This window comes from Lissotriton vulgaris, chromosome 10, assembly GCF_964263255.1.
Source record: "Lissotriton vulgaris chromosome 10, aLisVul1.2, whole genome shotgun sequence".
Lineage (NCBI taxonomy): Eukaryota > Metazoa > Chordata > Amphibia > Caudata > Salamandridae > Lissotriton > Lissotriton vulgaris.
In genome coordinates, this window is record NC_141698.1 from 19,177,884 (window position 1) to 19,193,302 (window position 15,419).

Sequence of the window (15,419 nt, forward strand, 5' to 3'; positions counted from 1 at the left end):
GGAACAAACGTGAATCAAACAATGATAACTGTCTGTAAGCTTCTGGACAACTCAATCAGACATGTGGCAATTTTCAATGAACCAGCCGCTAGTTACATCACCTTAAAATCAGGGCAACAGGCAATCTGATGGTTAGTCACTAATCACGTACATAAATATACAAGAATGGTCTCACTCTACTCGTTGTTTCAAGTCAAAATGCCACTAGATGTCACACTGAATCCTTTACAATGGTGTACTTAAATAATAACAAGCGCTCCTCACTACAATCGTCTCCAAAAGGATCTCAAATCCGGTCTCCATTCAACCATCTCAACCTCAGCCAGATTGTCCTCCCATCGAATGCTGGTTTATCTGTGCAGGAGATAAGTGCAGGAAAACTTTAGAAGACATAAGGTACATTTTCTTCTCACTTGTTTTACAACACTGACCGCATTGTCAGATGTTCTCGGTATATACATTCATTTACATTACATTCACTTATAGTGCTCCTTTCCAACGATTTCATAAAACACAGTTCTGTGTTTAACTTAAGCGCTGCTTGCGTAGTTCAACGACAGTAAGATCGCTGTGGGGCCCGGCTGAGATTCCGATACCAAATCAATGTTAGAGCTGCTCAGTTTACATATAAACATTACTTTTATCATACTCCCTTGCTGTTTTATAAAGAGGGATTGTCATAAGCCGAGCTGCATGTAGAGTAATCATTCAAGTACCCAGTGCTCAGAGCTGCCTTTTCGCAGTAAAGTGGCACTATAAAGCTTGCTCAAACTGTAATCGCCTTTGCAATGTAATCAAGTTCAGCAAAGGAGTTTAAACAATATATTATATTTCTTCCTCAACATTATGCTTTTAGGAAAAGCTGCCAGAATGTCTGTCTGTTAGCAGCAGGCACTGAAATGCATAAAGAAGAATATGGGACTGTGGTTCTGAGTGCAATGAGGCAGGGTCGGTGAGTGTGAGGGTGGCTCACTCACATGGCTGAAACAAACAAAATATGCTGTAACTATGTTGTTGGCCTTTCACCTTCAGGTAACTGCATATAAAATAACACGCACCTTAAATTAAAAATAAATGCAAGTCAAATGAACCGGTCAGAAATGTACTCTCTTACGCAATGGAATCTAAGCTGGTTAATGCGTACACTGCAGCTGTGTGTGATCAGAATGTTATTGAATAGAAAACTGGTTGATGCAGTGTGAATTAGTGACTTTCCCACTTAAAGTGCTATGAGTCCCATTCTGTGACAGAAACCACTGCGAATAGGTAACTCCTTATTTTAAAATGGTATTACATTAACATATACGGTAAGCTGCGCAAAAAAATTAAATTTTTAAGGTAAAACAAGTTCTTTCAAGGTATATCTTTTTTAGTAATACGCAACTGTAGCAAGTGTCCATTAAAAGGACACACTCCAGAACTCAGCAGAAAAGATTGTTGCATTATCACTCAAAACAAAAGAATCTTTGTCACCTAGATGAGCCTAAACTGCCTCCCAGGAAGCCTTTACATTTGCTGATTACTTGGTTGCACGTTTACATTTCTTTCTGGCTTCGGGCACCCTGGGGAGAAGACTTGTTTCTCCTTTAGCTCTCTGTCACTCCCTTACCTTGACAGCACAGCTGGTGGCATCTCAAGGTTGCTATTAAATTCCTGGGCCAATTCTTTTTTAACAAAAAAGTATAGCATTTTTTTAAATAAAAATTAAAAACGTATTGGCACGTCGTTCTCCATACATCCTGTCCACTTCAACCTCTGGTTAGCAGAGTCCTTGCCTAATTTGAAACATAGGAATATCTGGCTTTGTTGGCTTACTTTTGTTCTCTGCTTAATGGCTTTTTTTTTGCGTCCCCATAATTATGGAATACTCTGTGATTATAGTTGACTGTAAAAACTTAAAGTTGGCCTGCCTTTGGTTGATAGGACTGAAGTATAAGTAACCAAACTTTTCAAATTTGTGTTGATAATACAAAGGTGAAGAAATTCAAGGGGAACATTGTCTGCACTTAGTGACTTTAGTTCGATATTATGTGTGCTTTTAAATATGTATTATGGGATGTGGCAGTGCTCACTATCCTCACTGTCAAGAAATACTAAACTAAATCTGTCAGTTATACAAAAAAAAACGACCTAAACCTTGAGATAGGCCTTTGCGTGCACCTCCCACTTTCTTTGGCTCGTTTGTAAATAGCCTTCCGTAGAGAAGCGCCACTTTAAGTATGATTATTTACACAAAAGGATTTTCCTTCCTATTTAGGTAAGACTTGTTGTATGATCTGTAGAAAAAAAGATCTTTACCCTATAATTTGTTATTTATGCCGTAAAATTCATGACAATCACTTTGCTTCTCACTGCTGGTGCATGACCTTGGTCGCAATCATTGAATTTGAGAATCTAATATCCGACCTTGGTTGGGCTTGCTAAACAGTAATGAAGATACCTTTCCTGTTTAAAGTAAGGGACCCTGTTAGCTGGAAGAAAGTAGCATTTGTAAATGCCAAAGGCCACCAGTAGACAATATTAATCCTGGTACATTTGTCAATAAAGTGAAGGGAAACCAATGATGGTAATTGAAGCGGAGACAGTGCATTGTTTGTACACAGTGTGTTAAGCTTAGGAATCCAGGCCTGTGTCCGTGTTGGAAGAGGGCCTTTACCTGAGGCTTAGCTCATTAATTCCGAAGAAGCATTCAGGTGTCCAGTTGTTCCGGCATACATCTCTAATTGTAAGATTAATCAAAAGCTACATGTTTTATTTGTGTTAGAAAAGATCAGTAGTATAGAATGCTCTGCGTGCTCATGACCGTTCTCAGCTTTTTAACCCTCTTAGAACACTCTCCTCAGTACAGAGTTGGCACCGTCTTCCAACTTAGGGCTTTCTTCATGATAGACGCTGAACTTAAATGGTACTGTTGTGCTTTTTCCAAAGATAACGTAGACTAGTTCAGCTAGGAAAAACTGGTTTGTCCATTAATCGCATAAGCGCAGTGCTCGAGCTGAGCAGTGGGTAGGGACCGTACCTTGCTAAAAGCTCTTTTTGTAGTTCAACTTATAGTCTGTGTAATTCTTGATTTAGGCTTAAAAGGGTTACAGGTAAGGGTATATCACACACAAATAGCCCAGAGTGCTACACTTGTCAAACACAGTGTTTAAAAGTGTAGGCATGCCAAGAAAAATATTTAATGTCCGCAGATGGCGCAACCAAAATTGTTTAGATCCATAGTTTTGGAACAACACCTATTCCAGATGTGAGCTACACTGAGGTTTAAAGGATTCTAAATTAATCAACTCTCGGCCAAAAGAACCTAACATGAAGAATGGGAGGCAACCATATGAGTCAGAAGGATCATTGCAGTTAACAAGAAAGGAAGGCATCCCCACCCCCAAGAGATGCCTCTTTCACAACTGTGTTCTGCGTTGCCTAGTTGGGTTTGCCTTCCTGCCCCATTTTTTGACCCTTGTGCCAGCCATGACCATGGATTTACTCTTTTTGGCCAACTGTATGACTTATTGCTTCTTCAGATGCCTAGTCTAAGATTTCCAGGACTAAAAGAACTTTACTTACCAGTGTCAGCAGTAAGGGAGCTAATCAGGTCATCAGCGCAGAACTAGTTCTTAAACATTTGTCATTATGCCGGGAATTGAGTCAGTAATCCCCCCAGTCCTTGAGAGCATGTGGGCGTCTCCGATGGATGTAGGGCTGTGCCATGATCTTTTGTCCTGCTGGTGTTCATTTGCTACCTCCTCTTCTATATCATCCGTCTACACCTCCTAGACTTCCTGATTTGCTTGTTCTGCCAAGTGTTCACTTCATAGACTGACAGTACCCAGATTCTAGTCCTGATGGATAACAACCCTGACGTCATCTCCAACAGTTTCTATTAATGTATTACGGCAGTCCATTGGTGGATGAAGGCAAAATCGAGATCCTACTCATAAGGCCCTGCCCTCTTGACTGGCATTTCCTCATCTGGCCATTTAATCTCAACCCATGCACCGAACTCTTCCCGAGCTTCTATAAGTTTGACACCTGCATGGACCAAGATCTCATATCGCCACCAAAATATATTAAAAGATCACTTCCTGCTTAAAGTGACTATTCAAAAGTTTATCGTCTTTTTAAAAATTCAACACAATCAGCAACCAAAACGTTTACTTTTAACTTTCTTGTTCCTCATCCACAGATCCCAGTGTTCAAAATGCTGCTAGCCATATACTGCTTAATCTCGAAGAAGTGACTGCACCACCTACGTCTTTTCTGCTCTTAACTGGCTCCCTGTAGTCAATTAAGACCCTCTATCCCCTTACCACGAACAAGACCCACTATTCATTACAACTACATGCCACCACTGCAGACCCTTCAGAAATCTTTGCTTTTCTATCCACATCTTCTATTCATTTCCTTGATTTCACGGGTTACAATCATTTGGCCAGTTCTTCATTATTCCTGCATTCCAACCTTAGACACGTATTTCCCAGCAGATTTAGATTATTCTTAAACTATCTAGCCTTCCACAAAGCTGCAAATGTGTTTTTATTTCCGCAAAATGCCTAAAACCTTATTGACTCAATTCTTTCTCTTCTTTTCCTTGAGATGAGCCCCTCTGAACAGTATAGAAAGTCATCTCCAGACTACCTGATTCTCTGGCGCCATACTAATTGACGGATATGTGATAGAGAAGTGCCAAATAACCATAATTCTTAATTGTCTAAAAGTATTATATGTAGGAGTTTGCAGAGGCACGTGTTCACCTTTAGATAATATATGTATCAAAGAACAATTTGATGGTCATGTCTATCTTTGTTTTCCTGCTAAGGAATCTAATCCTTTTTTGAGGAGATGTAAATCATTCCTTTGAGCCCATGGTGTACTGTGAGCGGACAGCTTAGCATGTGGCATTTATTTTAGTACGCAAGTCTGTGAGGTTTGAGATCTTGCTTGGCCATGCATAAAGATCAAGGAGACTGCAGTACAGCTGAAGCCCCCGCACCTTCAAAGACATATAATATTAGGTGTCTTTGTATTATATTAGCGCCACAAATGGCAATTCGGTTTTATCTGAGGCTTTTGGTCATGCTGATTTTTTTCCCTGTGGTCAGCAAACCTGCCAAACCTGATTTGCCTTATTGGTCCAGCGAGTTCACAGTTCACTTTAGGGTTATTTCAGAATACTCTTAAGTCTAACCTAAATATGTTATAGCCCCTCTCCCTGGTTTTAAAGTACTGTGACATTCTAAAATAATGCCTGCTCGTGGCAACATCCCAGGCGGCTCCCCATGGCACCAGTGATCAATGTGATCAAGTTGCAAACAGATTGTGAAGCATACATTTATTTGCTAAAGCTTTTCTGCTCAGTGTGTACTGTAGTCCTCCCACTTTCATCCAACTGGTGCATACATTTTGGTAATTTCTTCGAATTAAGCCAGGATTCTGACAAAGCTAAATATTTAAGGGAAAAAGCAAGTTACTGACTGTTTCTAATCCATAGACAGATAACTAGTACACACTCATCTTGATAGCCGTTCTTCAAATCCAGTAAAAAATTTCTGACGAGCGACATTTCAGCTGCAGCCATCTGGAGGTTCTGAAGCAGGGCTCCAGGAATAAGGCAAGAATCCATGCGGTCTGCCACATTAGTATTCTTAACAAGGGCCATTTCTGACCAGGTAAATCAGTTAGGGTAGCTTGTATTGAACTAGCTCTTGGTAACAGGAGGCATCTGGTTTGCTTCCTCTTCAGCATTTTGTAAGCAGATCTCCGAATTGTTTGCAGGGTTCGAGTCAAAAATGTAATGAGCACCTATTTGTAAGTTTATAAAAATATAATTTCCAAACAAAAAGAAAACACTGCAACCCTGTCTTCTGGCACCGTCATGTTAATTGCCGTATCACTAATAAATGGGACAGGATTGCTTCAAAATCTATAAAAGCGCTTTGCAGAACGAGCACGAAGCCCTGAAAAGGTTATGTTGCACCGCTCATATATGTTATGGTATTTTAGAAGTTTTAGTCCATTGTTAGCTATTGTAAGATATCTTGAGCTCAGTAGAGCAGAATGATGTTGCTTTGATGTTGTGTCTCCTTTCGTTAATTTGGCTTCGAAACCAAGATCAGTAGAATCCATTTCCTTACAGTGTCGTGTACTGCTTAGTGATTTGGGAATCTGCCCTCCTAGCCTCCTAAGAGATCTTGTTTGTATAATGGGAGCACAGTTCCTCCTCTGGCACTCACTTGAGTTTCTGTCTTCTCTCTGGTGCAGTTGATATTGATTGTACATGTGGATGCCCCCACTGCTATGTCTCTGACTGTGCTTGTGTCCATGCAGAGCACCGCACTCATCAGAGATTACACAGGGCCCTGCCGAAATAGAGAACACAGACATCTAGGGATAAGTAGATGGTTGGATACAAGGCTGTGAATACTTAGGTAACAACAACAAAAACTTCCTTATAATTGCTCTGCTTAGTCATAAAAAAATGAGGCATTTTTACCTCTCACTGCCTGTTTAACTTCAGCCCAAACACCCCTCCCCTCGATAAGTGTTTGCTTTAAAACACTCCCGTTTCCTTGTTGATTTTTTTTCCTTTCTTTTACAAATTGCCTTTTTGTGGTTGCTTGGTTGATTACAAGATATTATTTGCACTTTAAATTGACACTTTTAATGCATTTGTTCCAATATCTTCATGAAGACTCTTCCTGTTTATTGCAAGTTACTATGTCTGGATGTACAAATAATAATTCTTTGGCCTTGGTTGTGCACCGCCAGTAGTTCAGCCTGCAAGCATGTTACGCAAACACTTTTAACGTCCATGGAAATGTAAGGACAAAGCTAAGATGTATCGTAAGATGCATTCTTGCTGCACAATTGATTTTACTTCATAGTTTTACTTTTCAGTACATATAATATTTTTAACATAAGGATCTTCCTACTGCCAACTATCAAATAAAAAATAAAGCTGCTTCCCTCAGATGGTTAACTTACATGTAATGTAGGCTTGCCATACCGCCACTGTTTCAACTTCATCGTGCGGGCAATGGTATCAACACATATAATTGGGCAGATGAATCCATTTGGCAGTGGCAAGTCCATGTCTGATGGAGGCCTTTAAGTCATGTAGACCAACAAAAGGGGAAGAGAAGACCTGCCTACACAAAGATGGCTGCCTTCCTGAGACTTTCTTGTGGAAATGGAGAATGTATGTTTCAATAGGAATCCTTACATGGACCCTATCTAACCTTACAGTTGTTACTGTATAGTGTCTTTGTAACCTGTTACTTCCTGTAGATAATCTTGTACCCTGGAAATGGCAGTTGTATTCAAAATAGGTAGAAGGAATACATAGATGGGCCTTTTAGATACTCCTAATTTATACCTGACTTCCTTTGTTATTCCCAGATGCTCCATTTCTTGTGCATGAGATCCTTTTCCTGCTGCATGGTGATTTTTCGCTCACTCCCATGATTCTTTTCTCCAGGAGAAGCAGTGGCTCAGTGCAGATGGGGCACTTCACTCATTTTGCCACTCAGGAATTTCTGAGAAGGCATCTCCAGGGGAAAGCACCTCAGTATTTATGAACTCTTGGCTCTACACTAGGACACCTTGTCTTGTCCCCGATCTTACATTCTCTTCAGGAGTCTCCTCATACAGTCCCTCAGTCTCAGGACAGGCCCCTTGTTGGAAACTTCCTCAAGGCGACCTTTGGGGACAAGATTTAACAAGCCTTTCTTTGCCCTTGGATTACACTGTGTTGTTAACATTAGCCTTGATAGAGAGTGTGTCTGAATCAAACCATGTGTCTGTGCCTTTGTAGCTACGCCGTTGCACGTAGAAATTTTGGTATGTTCCTATAAATAGACAAGACATCTGTTAAGTCTCTGAGCATGAGCACTGAGCCTGCAGATAATATAGTTGTGTTTAGTTTTTTACTCTTCCTATTTCTTGCAGACACCTAAGAGATAGACCCTTGGTTGGTATATCTCAAGTGACCACTGCTGTTCATGGGAGCAGCCTTTCTTACAAGCACCTTTTTGTGAGGGGAGGGAGAGGGTTGCATCTTTGCAATTGATTTCACATTGTTTCATAAACTAGAGGCACTGCTAGGTGAGTTGGAACTGTCTAATTCCCTGTGCGCACAATCACAGAGGACAATTTTGCAGTTGATTGAAAAACTTTGTGTTGCACAATGGTCTGGAATGTGGCAACCTCTGTTGAAGTCATTGTTTCTGACCTGTTTTCCATGTTTGCACTAGTGCCCATGTGTCCCATCCTCCTGCTTTGTTATTAACACTTCTTTAAAGCCGTATTTGGGGGCAGGAGGGGGGGATTAGGTCAACTCAATCTTTATATAAACTGTTGGATACTGTGGCCGAAATTCAAATAGATACCAATATTTGTATGAACTTCCATGCAGAATTAAAGAGAAGAACAGCGAGAAGTGGGGCCAGCAGAATGGCAGGGCAGTAGGCCAAGTGGTTTCATTCCAGTTTAAGGTGACAGAGGGTTCACAGCCTGTGTCTTGGCAGGTCTGTGCTTGCTGTGTGAGAGTCACCTGATGTGCCTGCAGACCTTGCTCCGTGAAGGAACCATACTTTAGACAACACTGCTTAGTAGTGTCGCCTTTCTCCGGAGCTTCTTTGTCAAATGAACTTTTTCCTAGTTCTGGAACAACTATCCACGAACACGTCGAGCAATCACAGGCTGCATTTATGTTCAAGTCTAGTTGTTTGCAGAGAGCAGTAGGTTTGTGGGTTTTTTAAGCACCGACTGGCGAACATGAACGAGTAAATGCTTTTAATATATGTAAGTATGTATATCTCAAAATAAAATCATTTGCTTCTAGCGCTAGAGGAGCCTGGTGGAATTATACCTGTCGCTTCTTCACAATATCCCAATTTCCGTAGTCTAGAACAGGGGGAATATGCCCTGCCAGCGAGACCACATGTCTACAAGCAGATCTGTGCTCTTTGTTCTCCAGTGCTTCTGGTTTTTGATATGTATATAATAAAGGCACATCCCGGCCCCACACTATGTGAAGTAAAGCCTGTAAGACGCTGGTGTTTGGGGAGAGCGGGGAGGCTATGTGCACTGATGTTAGTTTTTGTGATATATATATATATATAATTCAGTATCTGGCGCGGGGATTGAGAGTGTACTCACCAATGCAGAGCCTTCATTTACTATGAGTTCCTTGGAAAAGGCCTTCCCATGCCCGGGACCGGAGAGGTCACTGTCATCCAAAGGCTTTGTGTGAGAGAGCGGAAGAGATGGAGGCCACAGAGACATCTTGAGTAACGAACAGGGGCGGCTCTTAAAGGGAGTAGGGTGGGGGAGGGCAAGGGTGGGGGGTAGTAAACTCACTCCGGCATACGGCCGAACGGAGTTCAGTAAATACGTAAATAAATAGGACAATTTACAATGCGCGCACTGCATCGTCGAGTTGGCGTTGCAGTGTGCGCAATATAAATTGTCCTATTTATTTAAATTATTTACTGAACTCAGTTCGGCCGTATGCCGGAGTTTACTACCCCCACCCTGCCCTGCCCTGCCCCACCGCCCCGCAGCACTCCCTCGAGGATCTGCCTCTGGTAATGAATGAGTACTACCTGTAGTCACAGGGACGGGGTATGCCAACCGAAATTAAATAAATATATTATTATTATAACCAAATCGCTCTGTTTAATTTTACATATGTTTCGTACACCATAAACAACAACGTAAAAGAATACATCACAATGAAAAGGAAGAATTAAAAACCAGTTTAAAATCATTTCTCATAAAACTGATACACATCTACCAATCAAAGTCACTGTACAATCATTCATTATTTTTTATATTTAACCATTCAGTGCTGGCAGATTATGTAGTTTACTCTGTCGTTGTTTATGGTGTACAGTACATATGTAAAATATTTCAACAGCGACATTTGACTTTGTTATAGCACTTTACCATCGATTGGGTTTCTTGGCACTCCACTCCTGGGTTAGGCTCCAGCCGCATACCATTATTTAAAGTAAGATGAGATCCATGAGATGCGATCAAGCCCATTGCACCTGCAATTCCCTAAAATGTGAAGACCATTTTCAAAGTGCGTGGGAGATACAGGTTTAAAAAAGGCTGAGAAATGTGCAAACAAGCATGTGCAAAGAGATGAACAAACCTCAAATATACAATTAGGTATTGGCCAAGCTCAGCTACATGCAGTTATGCACACCTTGCATTTTCGTCTGATCGGCATCAGATTCTCTTTTTCTCCTATCCTGTCTGTGTATAATAGGGCGTAAAATCCATGTGGATCCATGTGGACGTATAAGTGTGATCAAAGCAAATAAAACATGTCTTTTTACTTTTAAATTATAAACGGTGTAACATATAAGGCATTTTTCAACAACAAACTGGTTAATCCTGATCCCAATTCAAGCATTTTCAGTAAAGCTCCATTTAAACTAATCAAATGCAATAATTTCCCTCCAGCCAAATTTGAGAAAACTCAGTATATTTTGCTTTCTTTTTTGTCAGTACCCTGTTCCCTATGTGAACGCCCGTATCCTGTAGACGTTTTTCTAGTGATGATTACGACAGACTGGAGGGCTTCTGAGCTACACGCTTTGTTCCTTCATAAAGTGGTTTCATTTGAACCAATCCATCTATTGCAACCTTTCTTCACTCCTCCACATCCATCAGAGACAGGCTACATAGTTCATTCTCAAAGAGCACTTTTAGACTTTGGTGGATTGCTTCACAAAGATATTTGCACATTTAACAGATACTTAATGTGAGTTTGCCTTCATAAATGGACTTTCTCACCCTTAAGGTTTACAAGTATGGCAGCATTTCTTATGAGAGGACGTTTGCTCAAAGGCCAGGTTATTGGAATTTTAGGACTTGGCAACCTTGCAGGGTAGTGGGTACTTACAGACATTTTCCAAGCACATTTTCACACTGTAGATGGACAAAGATGTACCTTTGTCAGAGGCGAAGCAAGTCCGTATCCAGGCTGGAATGGATAGGACAAGGATACAGGGAAATTGAAAGAGAGCACAAAAGAATTTAAAAGTGCAAATTCACTTTCGCATTTTCTCTACATTCTTCCATGCATGTCTTCTTAGGCATGTAAATACTCCTGACAAGCTATAACAGCCTCTGCTGGATTCCAAGAATGTAGGAAACTTGCCCAGACCATAGATGTGAGCCTACACGTGTTAATGTCCTCTTAGGATCTTTATGAATGGAGCACATCCTGAATTGACAAGTACTGGTATTGGCAAGCAACTTTTGATCACATAAGAAAGGCTTCTAATGGTGTGGTTGTTATGCCTCGGGGGCTGTATGCAGCCACGTGAGAAAATAATTGTGCACTTTAATAGGGACATAGTGGCCCTTGCTGCTATCTTGAGAGGGATGCCTTTGTAGCAAATTTGTAAGGCAAACAATAGATCTTTTTGTGAATTACAATGCCTGGATTAGATGCCATGGCACCTTTGGGTCGAAAATCGATCTTTTAGCATATTTTAGGCACCTTCTATTAATTTTCTGTTTTCTCTAATGCCCTCCCTCCAAATTGTTATGTATCCAAGCGAATCTTTCTGAGATAATTTGCAGAGGGTATAGTATACATTGGAAGAAAGTTATCTACTTTGGGTAACACTCAAACTAACTGATTCTGTACAGTGCTTAGTTTGAAAGAAAAAGTGCCGGAGCCCTTGTCAGGAGGCCACGGCAGCTTCTACCACCCATTGCCCCTGCCTGCGCTAGCAATAACAACACCTAACCAAGACACTTCTGCAAGAGTGACAATTTGGAATATTCCAGGCCGCCCAAAGCTATAACAATGGCTTGGGCAAGCTGGTATTAGTCAATTTTAATGGGTAAATAATTATTAAACAACTGTTGTTGTGCTCATTTAAAAATTAGACAGACAGCACCACCATGTGGTGGACTGTCGTAAGTAATGGTGCCTACAATTAAGTGCTGGTGCCCAGCACCAGAAACCACCGGCTCAAATTAAGCACTGATCCTCTATTCAGTCTGCATATTCTTTAGTGACTGGACTGTTGTCTGCTGACACCACCGTACTTCAACATTCTAAGACTCTGAAGAGGGAAACCAGTCTTCATAACATGCATAGGTTTATGTAGTCTGTGTTACATTTAACGTTTATTAAACCAACTTTCCTCTCATCAATACATTGCAGCATCTTTGCTTGTATAGTTGGGCATGTTTCATTTGTATATTAACTCTAAAAAGGTCCCAGAAACAGTTGACCACTATATTTTAAACATTAGCTGCAAGATGCCAGTTGTAAGAGTAATGGTTAATATGGTACGTCCCTCTGCTCGATGTTTTACTTATGGAAAGATATGTTTAAAACTGGATGGAGAAGGTCCTCTGAATTTCCAAGGAAATGTTAAGTGAAGTAACTGCATTGCTGACAACAACTCAAATTTGGACAAAAGAAAATATTGTTAAACCTTCTGTGGGGTGGCTGGATTCTCTGCATTCACTTTAAGAAGGGAAGGTTTAGGATTGCTAAAAGGTATTTTTGTAAGATCTGCAGCCTCTTCCTTCACATGGTGTTGGGGCCCGTCTTTACCTGCTTCCGTCAGTGGTAACAGCCGCTTCTAAAACGGCCTTGCTTTAACCGATTGTAGTGATCACCATATGACCAAATATACAAGGACTGTTATTTCAATGTATGCTGAGTGCTTTCACTGTACAGTTCGGATATGTTAAATATGCTGTTGTTTTTCTTTTCTAGTCTTCCTTTGCTTCCTCTAAGGTTATTTTGTATTCATAACGAAGTACTATGATGGTCTTTTCAACTGTGGTGTCGAAATTTAAATATTTATGTGTAACTCATGATGAGGGGAAAAAGAATTGTTGATGAGTACGCTTAAGTGTTTTATCTGAAGCTAGTATTGTTAAAAATGCAAAACTGAAAATAATTATTCCAGAGAGAACTGCTTTGTGACTCTTTTAAAAAAATAAAATAAAGGTGAAATCATGCCCAAAAACTCTGATGAACAATAGCACCATCTTCTGTCATCTGGACCTGCCAGAATCACAGACCTTCAAACATTTGAATGATCTTTCTGAACCAGGAAATGTCGCAATACCGGGGTTGCTTGTACACTTGGTATTTTACAAAATGCTATTGTTTCTTTCTGTCTGCACTGTCCTTGTAATTACTTGGTGTGGACCATGGGAAACGTCTTGGGTTTATAGAAGGAATCTATTGTCTTTGTTCATCATGATGATCCGTTGTCTTCATAGCCATGCAGAAGGGATCGCTTTTTTGTGTTAGAGGTGATAGCCGTCTATGAAAGAAGAAGCTCATTTTCGGTGTGAAGGACTGCTAACTGTTATCGTGAGATGATTCCTCTGCACATCACTCATAAGAAATAAAACAAAATAATAATGTAACAGTTGCTATACCCATTTAAAAAATTGTGATTTTTATTTTGTGTTGGCTGTCCTTGGCTCCTTTTAGTACCTCACTTTCCATGTTCTTAGGCATCTTACTGACTGAATCCTCCTTATGGGTTAAGACCATGAGGCGGGAAATGCATAAAGACTAGGCCATGAATTTGCATGTGTATGATTTCTTGACGGCAAACTTGTCAACTATAGAGGGGTGTCTGGATGGCCGAGTTAGATGTACAATGTAGAATTAAAGCATCTACTGAATACGAACATGTTCCAGTTGACCAGCTTCAAGCAGTAGCTAGAAAAGTTGAGGTGGTGAGGTAGATCTATTTTATTCACATAAAAGCAGTCCCAGCACTCTACCTCAAACACATCCCAAGCTTAGTTTTAAAAAAGAATATCCAATTATAGGAGCTGTTGTGTCATAACTGCTTGTATGATATACTGCTCTCACTCTCTTTGTAGCAGTTACATTTGCCAAAGAGTGAGCTGCACCCTCTGTAACTGGCTTTCGGGTCTCAGAAGCGAAACTTTCACTTGTGGCGTACCGAAGAGGCTGGTAGGTCTGTGCATTTGCCCCTGAAATGGAGCGGAGTCTACTGTATTCGGTTGGCTGCACATTAAACACCCATTGATCTCAAACCACTGCTAAAAATAGAGGCCTGAGGTAGTATTTACCTCATTACTGTTTCCAATGAGAAGTGCTCATGGACGATAAGCATGCTACTACAATCCTTTCCTCGTTGGTTAGATCTAAAAGGGCAAGACTTAGCTCATGCCAGGATTTTTACATCATCACGATCACAAATAGGGGGAATTATGTTTGATTCATTAGCCAAAAGTCAAAAGATCTGTGAGTTGGTATTGTTTCCAATTTCTTGTGTTTTTCCCTTTTCCCTTAAAGGAGTCGCCCTTCTTCTGGAAATCTGGTCATACACTTCTCTTTCTACAAAATTCTAGGCCGGCCTCATTCTTTTGGACTTGGTAGCCCATTCACACCGACTAATGAAGGAAGCAACCCTCTTTCACTTTTGTATGCAATTCAGGGCTTTACAAAGTAGGAAATCCTATTCCAGTCTTTTTAAACAGATCTGTTTTTTTCTCAATTTATATTGCCTGCTAATTTACCCCACAATGCCTTTTTAAGTGCACAAAACTATTCAGTAAATCTCCAAACTAATAAATGGTGTGTAATATCCATGCAGATAATTCACAGCAGAAGCCTCAGTACAGGTGAGTTCAAAGCTGGCTTGGTACCGTTGTCACATCCACCATGACTGCCTGCTTCTTAGGGCAGCCACCCTAAATGGATAGAGTGAGTACTAAAACAAGGAGTGAGGGGTTTTTGAGAAGCCGAGGGGTTAAGTATTTAAATATAGGTTGCTTGGCAAGCACACGGGTGTAACCTTCACCTGCACATACAACATGACAGTACCAGAAAGAGATAAGGCAGGAAGCAATGAGGCCAACAGATTAGATGACAATCCTGCAGTAATGCAGTGTTGAACAGCCTTGCAGAGCTTTGGTGAATAGAGGGCAAATACATTTTTGTTTAAAGCATAGAATGGGTAAATATTCTTTGGAACGGTCACCACTTCCATTAGTGATGTAGTGATCTTCCTGTGTTAAATTAACTTAGAATCCCATCTCCATGTCAAACTCACAAAATTATAGTATTTCAATATGCCTGTTTTTCAGAGCAGTTACTGTCTCACTCCAGTTTCTAATATTCCAGGGCCCAACTTGAGTTGGCAACAGGGTAGTTCACCCTTGTAGTGTTCTGCTTAGGCACTCGCTCTGGCTTTTTATAGGCATATCCATAGGAAAGGTAAATTCTTATGTTACAAGTGATCCGATTGGCCAGAATATGCTGCTGCTTAAATACAGCTTTCCATTTAATAGTGTGAACCAAATTTTCTATACCCTATATTTACTGCTTGGATCCTATCTGCTTGGTATTTTTATGAGTCTGTTAAACGTGAAATGGTAACTAGCAT